At 36.2% G+C, this 16,724-nt stretch overlaps 1 protein-coding gene across 2 annotated transcripts in view; it reads right to left on the bottom strand.

The window, feature by feature from the left end:
• The window catches only part of LOC150078984 (serine/threonine-protein kinase NIM1-like), a 123,987-nt gene that overhangs the window by 68,934 nt on the left and 38,329 nt on the right, over nucleotides 1-16,724 (bottom strand). Inside the window, exon 1 of one of the 2 annotated variants that reach the window (XM_090382456.1) lies at nucleotides 4,716-4,820. The exons of the other annotated variant lie outside the window; for it this stretch is intronic. The gene's annotated coding sequence lies outside the window, so the exon portion shown is untranslated. Of the gene's footprint in view, nucleotides 1-4,715; nucleotides 4,821-16,724 lie in introns of those variants that run through there. 2 annotated transcript variants of the gene reach the window in all.

The raw sequence follows: 16,724 nt of genomic DNA, 5'->3' as shown, positions 1-16,724 counted from the left end.
GGGTTAAAATATCCCCCCCCCGAACAATGCTATTTTATAACAGTTATAAAAATATCTAATTAAAGAGAGGGCATAGGCGTAATTTTAATAAAACACAAATTTCGAAAAATTTAATACATGAGAAGAAATCGCTTTGTAACCTACTTAAAAACTTTAAATATTGCAGAAAATGCTCGATGCTCTGTGACCTGCATTCTTTGACCTGAATCAAGACAACGAATGTCAGTTCATTCCCATCACAACCTTGGAAATCGTTGGGTGTGAGATTTAGCAGAAGGATTAGCCTGTACAAAAGATAATTTTCAATGGCAGACTGCCAGGAAGTGTTCCGTAGGTGTTCGGATAATTATTTCCACAATGTGGGTTGTCTGCTAAATAGTCCGTGGAAAATGCGCGGAGCTGCCGGGATAGGCAGATTAATTTGTCAATATGTTCCTAAGGAAAGCAAGAACGCTGTCTCAGGCTGCTCACGTCATGCATTATATTGTTACGCTGGCGAACGCCACACGTAATTGACATGCTCTGATAATTGCCATGCGCGCACGAGCGCTCTATTGTTAAAATACAATGCAAAGAATTTGCTTTAGAGTGCCGCTGGCAGTGGACTGTTCTTAAAGATTTATAAGTTTTGAATGACAGCAATTTAGTTTATAAACCGATTTTACCATTGGGGGCAAGTTACCATAAACATTTCTATCAGATTAATCCCTTAATGTGTGTTGCTCTTTTTATAATTTTGGCTGACTTCAGATTATGGGTACACCTTGTCGCTGCGATGCGGGCATGGCCAAATTCGGGACGAATTCAAGCAGAAGAAGTGTGGTGTTTTTTTTTTTTTTTTTTTAGTAGACTTTCATTTTTGGCTAGTGAAAAATGGTTATGTTAGTTTACGCCAGTAATTCGGGACGGATTCAAGCAAAAGAAGCCACTTCCTCCGGAGGTGTACCCATAAACTGGAGAATAACCATAATTTTTTTTTTTTTTTTTTAAATTCAGCCTTTAGGTTAAAATAAAATCCAGACAGTTGGATACAACATCCAGATTTTAGTAGTTAATCCTTCAGCGAAAATTAGTCGAGAAAACATGGATCTTTGTTTCGCATAGAGTAAAACTTGTTTTAATTTAAAACATATTTCGGAAAATAAAATAATGTATACTCATTCTGCAATAATAATATTATATTAAATTAAATTATTTATAGTAACTACAACGCGCGTTTTAAAAGGAACCTCTTGTTGGAATACCTGACATAACCGAGTGGCCAGGAGCGAGAATGCATAGCACACGTTCCTCGAGTGGACTGGGGTTCAAACCCGTGACTACTAAATACAATAAATATTTGTATTGACGATTTATTGTAAACTCTACTGACTTGGTTGTCGTGCCGGAGTATAAACAGAACATTTATTTATTTCCAAACATGAAAAGCAGGCTTGCGATTGCCACCCCTCCCCTAATAACTTGGTGTTTACAGTGTGATACAAACCAACTTTACAGTACAGTACACGTGAAGTACTGTACTTGCGTCCCGTGATGCGGTTACTTCTATCCGCCATCTTGAAACAAGATAAGCACCACTCAAATTATTAAGTATCACGCATTTAGAACTCTTGTGTTTACAGCTCAATCCAAACTAAATTTATAGAATAAGGGAAGACTCTATATATATCCTTATAGGGCTATATTTATCACAACCAGACATTTCAAAACAAGACTAAAGCAAGTTCCATTATTCACCGCTGAAAGAGTGGAAAGTAGCCCTCCAATAGTTCCGCTTAAAACTTCTTGTTAAACGTACCGTTCACCCACTCGTTAGCTATTGGCTCACTATATTAATAGTTATTATTGATTGTGTGGGCTGACACTATACTTTCTCTGAATAAATACATGTTTTGTTCATATCTAATGTCCGCGACTTTTAGTAAGATAATGTGTCTTCTTCTTTAAGGGTTTCTACTATTGTTGATGTCACTACCGCCCAGTCAGAAGTTGAAGGAGGTACAGTAGAGTCAACCAGTGAATATTAAAAAGTTGTTCAGCTGGAAAACGAGGCAACTGCTCGTGAAATTCAAAGAAGTGAATGCTATATAAAAATGTTACAACCTAAAGTTTCTATTCAGTCCATTTCCTTGATAATCGACTGGCCAAGTTTGAAAAGAGATGATGCGCAACCTTTTCACAAAGCCAGCTGGCAAAATTCCTCACCTATTTAATGCGATAAATGTGACCACTATCCTTAAATTAAATTCATGGCGTCTTGTTCTGCATTCGAGTTCGGTCTGTCAATATTTCGATTGGTATTTGAGTCTTTTGGTGAACGTCCATCAGCCATTTAAATGATCCATCATTCTGTCACTTTGAAGCTGAGCGGACCTTTGTTTTAAGAATAGTTCAAAAAATGTAAAAGACAAATTTTATAACAAAAATAAGATCATTTTTAAACACTGTATATATTAATACATATTTAAATATTCAATTATCGTTGTAAAAAGGTCCACTATTTGAGAAGGCAAAATTCCGACTCCTTCATACCGAGATTCTAGGCACGCCTATTTTAGTCGATGTGTACAAGGAAGGTTTTTTTGGGTTCTATTTCTAATAAATATTTGTTGGGTCAAAATGTAGCTGGACCAAGAGAAAATATTATTGTTTACACAATAACGTACTGTTTACACAATAACGTACTGTTTACTCACGTCAATAATGCAAATACATATGGAAGGAAACCAATGTAGACAACAGAGAGCTACTGTTTTATGGATCTCCTGGGACTCGCGGTTAATAAACGTGATGCAATAAAGTATAAAGGGGCGGGTCTAGGCAATGACTAAGTCGAAATATAATGCATTTTGCCGTCTATCCTTTGTGATTTAACAATATAAGTTTACATAAGTTTGTAGAGGAACAGAAATAATTTTCATTGATGTACAATAGTACCATGGGTTTCTAGGACCACTGCGGTTAAGAACAGAACAGCTTTTGCAACATAAAAGTTATTAGGAAGCTTTTTCTGATATTATAAAGAAAGGTTTTTTTTTTTTTTTTTTTTTTCGACATAGAACTGAATCGACGTCCAGTTATATGTCTGTGATTCCAGGAATGGAAAACACTACAAATTCCTCTGAGAAGCAACACCTATACGGATTCGTCTAAACTAGTTTTGATGTATATTGGGAAAGGGTTGAAGGAAACTAACGAAGACTGCCAATAGCAATTCACTGTGTGTGTATCAAAACGCTATTCACTCGACAAGGCTTCATACGGTTAATTGCTGTTTACACTCTTCTAGAAAATGGTTGAAAAAAGGGCGTCACCTCTGCCATATCGAACATGAAAACTAAGGAGGGAACTTGTGCACATTGCCGAAAGAAGTCAAGGGCGTTTTGCAGTTGCCTTAGCAACCGTGACGTTCATTTATTAGCCACGTGATACGTGTAACAGCATATTAATATTTCTGCCTTGAGGAAACAAAAATCTGTTGAAAGACAGCTTTAACAGCGCAGACAAATTTCGATGAGCTCAGCTTTGTAAGAGCCCTCCAGAGTGCTAAAAGGATGTACGACATGTGCCCTTGAGGTGCTAGCGCAACTCACGGATCACTTCCAGGTACACATATGAGACAAAAACCATTTATTTTCAACTCCACACCTATAGAGTGATGTGTGCAATGGATCTTAAGTTTCATAGCAAATATACAAAGTGCACCAATCAGAATATAAGCTAACGACACAGGTACAATATGCTGTAATTATAGTAAAAATGTTCTTTCGAAAAACAAGCATCAGATAAAAATATCCATCATAAAAGAAATGGTCTAATAAATTATGTGTATACTGTACTCCGACACGAACACATAGATCAAAGAAGTTTACGATTAATCGGTATTTGACAACCGTTATATCGTATTTAGCAATGATGTGAGCTCAACCAATGTGAAACAATATATTGAATAAAGGAACTTTTGTTTTTTGGAGATTTTTGTTATTTTCATAAGCCAAGACACATATTTCTCTGGATGAAAGTTAAAGGCGCATGAATTTCTTGAAAAATGCTAACTGATAATAAAATGATTTTTGATGTGAAAACACCTATTAAATTTTTCTGACTATAGTAAAACCGATTGGTAACGAAAATGCGAGACGGAAATGACGTTACTTCCTAGATTACGCTAATGATGCTAACTCAGTCACTAACGATGCTTCGATAGAGTAAGGTGCGGCCGTGAGCAAAAACTTCAGTTCTAGCTGTTCGATTTTAAAAATTTAAACGGATTTAATTTAATCTGAAGTGTACGTTTCCGAAGTATGTTTTCACATTAAATAAAATATCTTTTCGTGCGTACAGAGTACACACACGCTGCTTTTTTTTTTCTATTACTGTACCACTGTTATTCTACTTATATATTTTCTGTATACAGTAACAGCATTAAGCAAAAGGCTAATGTAAATAAAGTAAATAAAGTAAATAAATTTTACTTAAGTAAATAAAGTAATCAGAACCAAATGCAAAACCTCTTATTCGGATTTACATTTGGTTCTGAAAAAAATGTTTAAAAAACAAAACATCTAAAAATACAAAATATAAAGAAAGAGGAAACTACCCAAAAAAGGGAAGGACTGAAAAAATCGAAAAGAAAGCAATTGAAAGAGGGAAAAACAAGAGAATGGAAGAAGGAAATAAATTACTGTACAAATATGCATTTAATAAAATCTTACTCTTGCTACTTCTATCGTTCCTTCTGAATCTTTTGTGCTGCTTTCTACTTGGTTGTTCTTTCTCTACGTTAACTCTAACAGCATTATATATAGTAGGAGTTTGCTGGAAACCAAAAAATACCACGAATCGTAGTATAAATCTATGGAAACACGCTCTTAAGGAATATGCTTTCCAGTCACTAGGTGAGCAGTACATCAGCTCTGGAAGTTCGTTTTTAACGCCTTTGTCCGCATAGTGCGTGCTGTATATTATTTCGAAAGCAGTTCTGACATCCCGGGGATAATTTAATTTATCTCTAGGGAGATGTACGTGGCTAGGCGAATGGAGCGCTCAACGACTTGCTTACGCGTGGGCCAACGGTGGTGAAAGGAGCGACAAGTCTCTGCATGGTATCGAGTGTACGTTTATGTAAGCGCTTGTATGTGGTCGATGGGAGAACACCACAAACAGTGGCGAAGCGAATTGTTGTTTTTTCTTTACACGAAACTTTCAACTGCTATTGTGGCAAGTGCTGTTCATCTAGACCTTGATTTAGAGAACAGTCCATTGATAGTAGTCTGGGGAATAATTCACAAAAATTACACAGGCCTGCGATGTTTAACTGTCTTTAATATTTTACCTGTTATATAATAATTTAGCATACTGATTACGAAAATAGCATCCAATTTTCGCTAACACGTACACATTTTTCAGAAAAAGTCATGTATATTTTCAGTAAGTGATCACCATAATTGAAATCTGTGATCATCTTCATCGTGCTTTAGACACTGAAAGCCACTGGTTATAGATTTCTCTAGAAGAACTGCGACACATGGGTTCTCGAACATCTTTGCCTTTCTCACTACCAAGCGGAGGCGACAGTGGAAGAATATGGCACAAAAAACATGGTTTAGTTTCGTGTTTTTTGATGGAATGGGGAAGCAAAGTATAGCCCTAGATACAAAAGCAATAGCAACCTATAGTCATTTTGATGACGTGTACCATAAACATTCTACGTGAAAGTACGGTTAATCCGAAAAAAGGGCTCTGTCCTCCATTTTAATAAAATCGAGCTTGATGAAGCAGTTCATAAAAGCTTTAGACAAAGATGGAGACTGTTTAAAGTATCTATATGGTAAATTCCATGCTCATTCAGAAGCAAGCCTTAAAGAAGGATTTTTTTTTTTTTTTTTTTTTTTGTCGGTATTCAGATAAATAGACAGCTCGAAAGAACAATGAAGACTATTGAAAAAGAAGAATGGACTATCTTTAAGGAAGTTATTAATAGTTTTTTTAAGAATTAACAAAGACAAGTACAATCCAACTCATCATCTCTCATCTTGAGATGATGAGATGAGTTATACTTGTTTTGTACTGTTGAACAAGACTACAGTTCTTTGCTCTTTGAGCAGCCAATATGTTTGTTTGTTGTTTTTGGTTTTTTTTTTTAGGAGCATTAGCAACTAAGGCCATATTGCTCCGGGATATGCGGTGGTTATTCCCTGACCTTTCCGCATCCTCCGTATTTGGTGGTGATGGGCTCGAACCCCGGTCTAATCAAGAAGCGTGTGCTACGCACTGCTGCTCCTCCTTCCCACCTGGCTACGGCAATATGTAAAGACCATTCTAAGAGCGAAGTTGGAAACTACCAAACGGTCGCTTTGAGTTCAGCAGTAGGGAAAATCATGGAGACAATGATTAAGAAAGCAATACAAGGTCATTTAGATAGCAATGCAATCTTGAAGGAAAAAGCGTTTGTTAAAGGGAAAATCATGCTGGACCAACCTGTTCAGCTATTTTGACAGAGCCACTCATGAGCTGGATGTAAAAAGTAGAGGGCTGCCCTTAACGGTTGCTCTTCAGACTGGGCTAACGTAAGAAGTGGGGTAACTCCAAGATAGGGACTGGGACTACCGTCTCTGGTTTTCTTAAATGATATCGATGAAGGTATAAAGGGGCGATGTCAAAATTTGGATCGAGAGGATAGTAAACTCTTCGCGCAAAGCAATGCTTCTTCAGGCTACTTAGATGGGCTCCAGGGATGGTCACAGAGGTGGCAGCTAGGTTTTAAATACAAAAAAAAAAAAAAAAAAAAAAAAAAGAAAGCAAAGTCTTAAACTTGGGGAATCAAATTCCAAAATAACTTAACTTGGTAAAGTTGAATTAAAATTTAGATGAAGAAAGGGATTTAAAGGTCACAATACGGGTGGACATGAAGCCCTCCGAGTAGTGCAGACAGGCAGCAAGGAAACCCCCTTTGAACGGATTCAAAGACGGACAATGCGCCAAAGAGATCGGCGAAAGGGGGCCATATAGGGAAAGACTTCGAATATGTAGGCTAAAGAGCTTGGAAGCAGACATCTTTGAGGCTAAATTAAGCCCTCTCCAAGGCATAAAGGAAATAAAAAAAATAAAAAATAAAAAAAGAAATAACATAGAAAATAAAAATAAACACAAAAACCTCAGCTCATAATATACCCAAATTTAAAATACTCGCATATCCTTAAGGGGTATCTGTAAATTCAGTTCTGATCAACTGTAAACGCAAAAGTTATTAGAAGGGAGGCGTGCGCCCGCTTTCCATTTATGAAATGTAGGCTAAAATATGATTTTTTTTTCTGTTATTACCATAAAAACAATAAGAGCACAATTACAAAAACGGATATGACACGCATCACGGACTATAAAAAAGCCGGGAAACAACTGCATGAAAGAAAAGTTAAGATATAGCATGTAATGAAAAATCCGTGCAGCAAAAGAGACTTGTCGCTTATGAGAAGGGTGTAACCTTCTTATAAGCTTTTTCTGAAATATTCATTTCATTAAATATGTTTTCTTAGAACCGGGATTTCCTAGCAAATCTGGCATGCTATTACCAAGAACACATTACGCTGAATGACAACCAAGGTGGTATTGTGCACATATCTTGGCAAAATTTATTAACTTTGAGCACAACCTAACATCCGATCCCTGAAACCTCAGTCTCAGTGCAGATTTAAGCGTAAAGTTTTTAGTTAGACGTCTCCAAATTTAGGACCCCTACAATTTAGGAGTTAAGAAACTAGTATGTTCATGTCCACGGAACAATTCTATGGTTGACACTCTTTGACAGTGAACTATTTGCCTTTAATATACTAATACGTTTAGTTAAAAAAGAAAAAAATCTTGTCGTGTTTTATGCAAATAGTCACAAAACATAAGTTCAATGTAGGTACATTATTATTAATTTTTATTTCTTTTTGTGTAAGAAGGTAATGGTAAATGAAATAGCATATTTTTATATCAAATACGTATTCTTCACTCTCTGTCTCATACTCTGTTTCTGTTGCATGCCCTTCTATAGGCACTTCTTTCGAATGAAAGAAGTATCTATATAAAGAAAAGTTAAATATATGTTTATCCACGATCTTACTTTTGACTTTTGCCTTTACAAAGATATGTCTTTGTAGGTGCAAAAGTCGAAAGTAAGATTGTGGATAAATATATATTCAAAAATTACTTTAATAATAGATAAAAATGAAATAAATATTTCTGTTTATACCCCGAGAGGGCCGTATAATTGTCAGAGGCATCAGCAGAGAGAGAGAGAGAGAGAGAGAGAGAGAGAGAGAGCGCATACAAGAACAGCACTGTATTTAGAAGATACGTGAGTTACTATGACCACGGTATATTTAAACGCGTGTATTGCCATACCCTCGCGTTTGACATATATGATTAAAGTTCAACAAATGTCTTAACTTATTTCAGCTAATAGAATATAAAACAATATTTTGCTTTCCTGTTATCGTAGGTTCCAAACAGAACCGAAGCATGTATGAGTGGTGACTAACCAGATTGTGTATGTTAATACTATACAGTATGTATTTTTGACATGTGTTTAATATTTAGTGACTCATCAGAGAAAAATCAAGAAACATGATTTTTTAACCGTCATTGTTATAGTAAAAGATTACTACAATAAAAACACTGAAAAAAATCTATTCCTTGAATGGTAAAAATGACTTACGAAAATATTAAAGATTAATAAGAATAAAATAAAAAAACATAACACTATCTTAATTTTCACTTGAAATAAGAAGAAAAGCAAACAATTTAGGAAATACTGAAACTTTAAGAGTGAAAAATATTTTTGAATGAAATAGAAAATAAAATACAACATAACTAAATTCTGTCTGATGTCTTTTAAACCCGTTCTTCTTCGTGTAAGTTTAAAGATCCCCTCATTTTCTGCTTCCTCGGCTACTTGAGGGAATTGTTCGACAATATCGTTTTAATCAGTTGACTAACAAAATTTTAATTAATTTATTTTTTGCCTAGTTATGCTCCTTTCTAAGGGTGGTGTTGAAAAAAAAAATCTCTTCTAACTGCATTCTACACATAATAAACATTTTCTGGTGACGAGTTGTGCCATGTTCTTTATTTTAATACTTCTTGTTCATAGATGGTCACAAGAGTAAAACTACACTTGAAATAATATGAATATTACCAATCCCGTGGTATCCAAAATGATTCCTTAGTATTCAATACGATATGAATTAGTTTAATAAACTTGAAAAGTTTTAAAATTGCTTCTGGTAACTAATTATTATGCGTAAACGTAATTTTCTCAATCAGAACTACCGTTTTCACGAGAAAACATAACCGGGCACTGACTTCCACCATTCTTTCTGAAGGGTTACTAATTTTCAGTCAGCAGGATAATGATGTGTTGCTCCCTGTGGTTACTCGTGGAACTAATGATTTAATTCGCAAAATAAACGGAAGCAAGGTAAGGAACAGAAGCAAGTAAGGAACAAGTGGATGAAACCAATTATAATAATAATAAAAGGTTGACTTACATCGCTCCGATCTCACCGGCTCAGATTTGGTCTAAAAGTTTTGAATTGATGTTAAAAATTTAACACAGTATTACAGTTCAGATATTACGATTTTTAAATGACTACATTTTTCTTAATGGAAAAGTTTTTCTCCGTCAAAAAGTTTTTCTAGTTTAAAAAAACGTAATCGGTGTACCTCCGAAACAAACATAAATCGACTTTATTTTAAAGAAAGGGTACAACGTTGTATCTTTCGTATCAGCTTATTACAAGTAACCACTGGAACAACCAGACAGCTAAAAGAGTGTACAGCGATTAGTATTTACATCAAACGTGTACGTAAAATCAGAAAACAACAAAAAATGAAAAAAAATGCAAGTTGCTAATTTACATATAAGCTCAAAATGCTTTAACGGTTATGGGAGAGTGGCTCCCAGCCTACTTTCCTTAAAAACACTTCTTATATCTTCTGATGTCGTCCTCCATAGCAACTTAGTCGGCATGATACATCATGGCTTACTGCTCGTTTGGAGCAATCTTGGCTCGATTCCTCTCAAAGGTAGGAGGAATTCAAAAAGTTTTTTTTTTTTTTTTTTTTTTTTTATATTTAAATTGCTATGTAGTTAGCCTATCTCAGGCAGAGTAGGGTTCCACTGTCATTCTGGGTTTATCAGCATGCACCACGTGCAGATCGGCCGTGAATACACATTTCTACAGAGAGATGTACAAAATACTGATATAACCAAAAGCTAATTCTAAACAACGCAAAAGAAATATTCTCTTTTTTATGCATTTATTGTCAATAATCAATCAATTTTGTCATCTCTGTACAAATTATCATTTACATTTTCATCAAATAAAAAACGTTACATTTTATTTTTCGTGAATGCTACTTTAATTTTAGCTTTTTTCCTCAATGTGACCGTATTCGGAGAAATTTCGTTGGTCCCATTTCATAGATTTTCTTGACCGGCAGCTTTCAGTCAATACAAAGTAATGTTTTCGTAGAAACATAGCCAATAACACGCTATTACGGTTACGTATAAATTTATCGGAAATCCATAATATGTACGTGAACTTAAAAGGTACGTACTACACAGATTTCGCACGACATTTTAGCTTTTTATTTTTGTTTCTCCAATAAGTAATTCATTTAGAACCAGTGCATGAATCAGGAACCACTCGCCCACTGACAGTTTATGTCTGGATCAATTAGATGGGCTTCTTATATTAATATAATGGAGATACCAGGTAGGGAAGCAATGTTCTTCACTTGAGTGAGGATTCGCTTGACTCAGAGAATTTTTGCGTGCAAGAACCAATGGTAGGTAAGAATTACAATACATTAATGTGGGACATATCTAAAGAAAACTATTGTTCGGGGCAAAGTTGTTGTTATTCGGTTTTTAGGAGCATTAGCAACTAAGGCCATATTGCTCCAGTGATATGCAGTGGTCATTCTCTGACCTTTCCGTATCCTCCGTATTTGGTGGTCACGGGCACGAACTTCGGTCTAATCAAGAAGCGGGTGCTACGCACTGCTGCTCCTGCCCACCTGGCTACGGAGGCGCCTCGGGGTAAAGTGAAAGAGGAATTTATACATGAGAAATCAGGTTGGACTAAAGCATCCTTTAAGCTCTATTCAATGGGTACAGTTGACAAATCTAAAAGTACAAATGATAAATAAGAAATCTTCGAGGTTGTAATTGTAGAAGTAAACTATCAATATACACCTATAAAAATAGCTATTATTCAATAGCTCTTTTTAAATATAATGGAGCTTTATAATACAGCCATACACAGAGTCTGGAATTCTAATTTCAATAATAATAATTGTAATATAATAATAATAGAAAACGTTTTTAATGTAGACAAATATAAAATGAGAAGTGGTATGAACAATTGGTATCGCATTCGCGATGGATTGTAATAGTAATAGCGGCATGTGATGCAAGAAAGCAAGCGTATGAGCTTATGTAGCATCAGCCAAAAAAAAAAAAAAAATAAATAAATAAAAAATTCACGCAACCATTCCCTCAAAAAGTTTATTATTATTATTATTACTAGCCATATGATGCAAGGAAGCCTGGGGGCTTATGCTGCACCAGCCAAAAAAATTCCTGAGTTACCCTGAGAGAGAGAGAGAGAGAGAGAGAGAGAGAGAGAGAGAGAGAGAGAGAGAGAGAGAGAGAGAGAGAGAGAGAGAGATCACCAAGAAAGTTTATCCAGTTCCTCCTTGAATTTATTTAAGCTATCAACTTCCACAACGACAGATGGAAGTTTGTTCCAACAATTAACCACCCGCTGGCTAAAGGCAAATTTACGCCATCTATTCTACAACCGTCTTTCCTCAATTTGAATTTATGCCCCTTTAGGTTCGTAATCTGAGCCCTTCTCTGTAAACGCTCAAGCAAATCTACATCCTTCCTAAAATGAGGCCTACAGACCTGTACGCAGTACTCAAGGCGTGACCTGACCATTGCTTTATTAAAGGGATAATCACCTCCTTTTCCCTGCTAGCAAAATTTCTGTATATCATTGACAAAAACCCCATGACCTGCTTTTGCAGCCTGTCTACATTGCTCAGAAAACTTCTTATCTGACTGCACAATTACTCCCAGGTCTTTTTCATTTTCTACCACCCTAAGTGTAGTACCTACACAGTTGGTACGTTCCTCTGGGGTTACTTCTACCCATATGCAGTACTTTGCATTTGTCAAGGTTAAAATTCAGTTGTCTTCTCAGCCCATCTCCCAAATTTTCTAGATCCTGTTGCAGTAGCACACTGCTATTATTGTTATTAACAACCCTGCTAACCTTTGTATCATCTGAAAACTTCGACACTAAGCCTGATATACCTTCATCAATATCACTGATAAGTATACAAAATAACAGTGCGCCCAACACCGAACCCTGTGGGACTCCATTAATAACATTAGTCCACGAAGAGTAGCGTCCATTGATTACCACCCACCTGTCTTCTCCCACTCAACCACCCTTTTATCCATTGTAGCAACTTACCCTTAATATCATAATCCAAGTATATGATATCAAAATTATTTTTTGCATCCAGTTCCTTTGTAACCACATCATAGTATCCAATCAAATTTGTCAGACAAGACTTTCCCTTAAACCCATGCTGTGTCTGAATTATTGCTGCAGTCTTGTCTAGATGATCCTGCAATGCATCTTTAACAAGTGACTCCATTATTTTACCAGGAACAGAAGTTAAACTAACTGGTCTGTAATTACTCGTGTCACCCTTCGATCCCCCTTTGTGAACTGGGAATACAATTGCACATCTTCAGTCCGTAGGGACTTCCCCGGAGTCCAAGGATGCTCTCATAATTATGGCTAAGGGTTTGCTTAGTTCCTTTGCCGCCTCCTTTAATATAACTTGATAGATCCCATCCACCCCAGGTGCCTTTTTTATGTTTAACTTCAACAATTTCTCCTCCACTTTGCTCTCAGTTATTACAAAATCATTAAGCATCTTGTTACAATTTGATAAACTTCTGGCATTTTTCTTCCTTAATAACTCCTCATGTGTGAATGTAGATGCAAAATATTCATTCAGCTTGTTTGCTATCTGAATAAATATTCATTCAGTTTGTTTGCAACCGAGCAGGATCATTAACAGTCGAACCATCGATATCAAGTGGACTAATCTGATTTATCCCCTTATTTTTTGAGTTTATATAAATAAAGAAATCCTTGCTGTTTTTCTTAGCATCTTTTGCTAAAGATTTTTCATAATCTGCCTTCGCTTGCTTAATCTCCTTTGTGACTTGATTACAGACTAGCATATATCTGCCGTAGGCTTCTGTGTCGCCTGATAATTTATATGCATCCTATGCATTTACCTTCTCTGCCACGAGTCTCATAAACAGATACAGCCGTAGGTGCTGCAGCAGTTTCTTCCAACTTCTCAGTTGCTGTGTCTTTTTCCACTGAATGCAGTATCTATACTGCAGAATTATTCGCAATAAAATTGGCTCTAGATAATATAAACAAGTACCATATCAAGGAATCCTTGATATATACAGACTCCTTAAGCGCAATCACTGCCATTCAATCTACTTTTTGTCCCTCTCACCCCCATTCTTAAAGAGATCCGATCTAAGTTACTTCACTATCAAACAGTCAATCAGAAGGTTACCTTCTGCTGGATCCCTGGTCATGTCGGCATCTCAGGCAATGAACATGCGGATGCTGCTGCAAAGCATCCCGACTCTGGATCTTCCAGACAAATAAAAGTTCCCCACACCGATCACAAATCTATCATTAAAACAACATGCAGGAAACAATGGTCTCTCCTTTGGAAAACTCAAACCAATAATAAACTACTGCAGATAAAAAAAGAGCCACGACTGTGGATCTAGTTCCAGGAGAAGCAGGCGACAAGAAGTGATTCTAGCAAGGCTCCGCATCGGCCATTCGCATCCAACTCACCTGTTTTTGCTTATGGGAGAGAATCCTCCTCAGTGTTTCTTTTGTCAGTCGCAGCTAACAATAAAACACATCCTCATAGAATGTCCCCAAATTTCAACAGTCAGAAAATCAAGCTTTAGCTCCCTGTCCAACTTAAAGGAACCCTTAACCTTATTTCATATTCTTGGCAATGAAGCAAATTTCGAGGAACTGTTTAATTATTTGAAGCACATAAATCTGTATGATAGACTGTGATCAAAGTGACAAACAAATCATAAACAGGCACAATATGGCCCAAGAGGCCCTTGTGCCAAAAAAACCAATACAACAACAACGAGTCTCATTAGTTCATTTGGCAACCATTTAGGTCTAAACCTTGAACAATATTTCTTAATAGGTATGAAAAGTCTAGTAGCTTCCACGATTAAATCCTTGAATGCTTCCCACTCAGAATTCGCTGTTGGTAACATCATCAGCTTTACGGAAGCAAAAACCATTTCCTTTACCCTTGATGGTAATTATATATTTAAGTAAATCCCACATCAGTACACTGTGATCACTGCCACCTAGTGGTACCTTTATCTGCAAATTCTTAATATACGAATGATCACTGCGGATAACCAGATCAAGAGTATCACCCTGTCTGGTTGCCTCTCGAACATGCTGCTGCAAAAAACAATCATTCAAATAAATTCATAAAAGTCTTGCTAGTGTGCGAGTGACAAACCCACAAGTTCCAGTCAATATCTGGGAAGTTAAAATCCCCCATTATAAGACATTCTGATATACTAGCCTACTCTATTTCTCTGTACAATTGTTGTACTCATTCGAGTCATTAAGGCCTATAACACACTCCTACTCTTATTTTTTTCTTTCCCAGTGCTTATGCTGTTGAGAATTTCATTCTCACACAAAACTGACTCAACATTGCACTGTCCATCTATGTCAACTGGATGCACTTCCTTTGATTTTATGTTTTTCTTAATTAACAGCATAACCCCTTCTCCCTTCTTATCCTGCCTATCCTTTCTGTACACATTGTACTCCCCAAATTCCAATTCTGCATTCCTAATATCTGTGTGACACCACGTCTCTGATATTCCAACAATATCCGCCTCTGATATCTTGACCAACACTTCAAATTCATCAAATTTATTACTATACTTCTAGCATTGGTGTACATGCAAATATACATGCACCTATTCTTATTCTTAGTTACCCTAACACATCCCATGTATTGATTTGTTTCATGATGACTGCTATCAGTCCTGGAATACCCAGCACCACTCGCTCCAGGCTGCTGCTCACTCTAACAGAAGTGGTACAAGAATCACCTTCACCTCTGCCTATGGCTACTTTAAACCTTTTAGTCTGTGAATCCCCCCAAGCTATGAATTGGCTTGGGGGGATTATTTATTTTAGGAGGAAATAAATAAGCCATAAATGGCTTATTTATTTCCTCCTAAAGAGTGGCAATCCATTCTGTAACGAGAAATAAACTAAGGAAATAAAAAACGATCGCCTATAATTTGGGCAATACTTGTATCACTGGAAGGCTCTTTACATTTCATCCCTTTATCAGCTAAATCAACTTTTGAAGATAGACAATTACTCCTGTACCTTTTGTTTCACACGAAGATACTGGTTTGCCTTTTTCCCCCCATCAGTTTTCCCCTCCATCCCATAAACATATACACACTTATGCTTCATGGCCTGAGCTGCCATGGTGCTAAATAGAAACGAAACAATTTCTCCTTTTTTTGTGTGTTTTCAATAACCAAGGGTTTATTGAAAGCACATATCTGAAGAGGGCTTTGAACTTTTGATTGAATTTATGTTATTAACGTGATTTAAAGTGACTTGGATACAATTAATCAGATTATACAATTCAAGAACTTTTTTTATTTCTGTGTTTATCAATGCCAATTACGAAAATTGCCTTGAAACGTTTTTATTACGCTAGGTTTGGAGAAATTTTGTATTTGTCAATATATTATAAAGAGTAAGTTTATAAATAATAAACCCTAAGTTGATTAATTTTCGTATCAGAAGAAAGAAAGAAGTTTCTTTTGATAGTACGGTAGAACTACTGAATGATAAATGTATTTTACAATTTCATTCTAACGGGGGTTTTTTTGGCCGTGATATACAGTACAATTCCCATTATATGAATATTAAAAATAAATAAATAAACGAAATGAGAATTTTACACTTTACATAAGTGCGTTGCACAAATGATACGAAATATAAACAGTTATCAATTTTTAATTCCTATTCATTAACTTATCACATATTTTCAGCAAACATATGATGCTCACACTGTGATCAGCGATGTATGTAGTTTTGTTATGAATAAACAAGCAGAGATGCGCGTTCGTTTCGACTGAAGGAGAAAGAAATAATTAGGAGAGATTAATTGATATTTATTACTTAAAGCGGTCCCAGCTAACCAATGGCAACCCCGCTGTCAGTTACACATAATTTAGCAGTACTGTACTCTTATATACTCCCTCTCCTGTTTGCCCATGTACAGGGAGGGGAAAACCTGCCATGACTGAAACAGATTGATATGAACACACTGAAAATAATCAAATTACATAAAAAATAAATATACATATAATTAAATTTCAGACAAAGTCCAAACTTCATTGGAAAGAGCTACATCTGTTCACAGTCTGTTGGAAAGCCAGCAGCGCCAGGAGCTGCCGAGAACAGAAATGCCAGCACAAGGAGCTGGAGTTGCAGTGGATATAGCAGACTCAAGCCTCCACGATTTCACAG

Source organism: Mastigoproctus giganteus, chromosome 10, assembly GCF_048544385.1.
Source record: "Mastigoproctus giganteus isolate SK-2022 chromosome 10, ASM4854438v1, whole genome shotgun sequence".
Classification (NCBI taxonomy): domain Eukaryota; kingdom Metazoa; phylum Arthropoda; class Arachnida; order Uropygi; family Thelyphonidae; genus Mastigoproctus; species Mastigoproctus giganteus.
The sequence above is the reverse complement of the archived record's forward strand: the minus strand, read 5'-3'. Positions and strand labels throughout refer to the sequence as shown.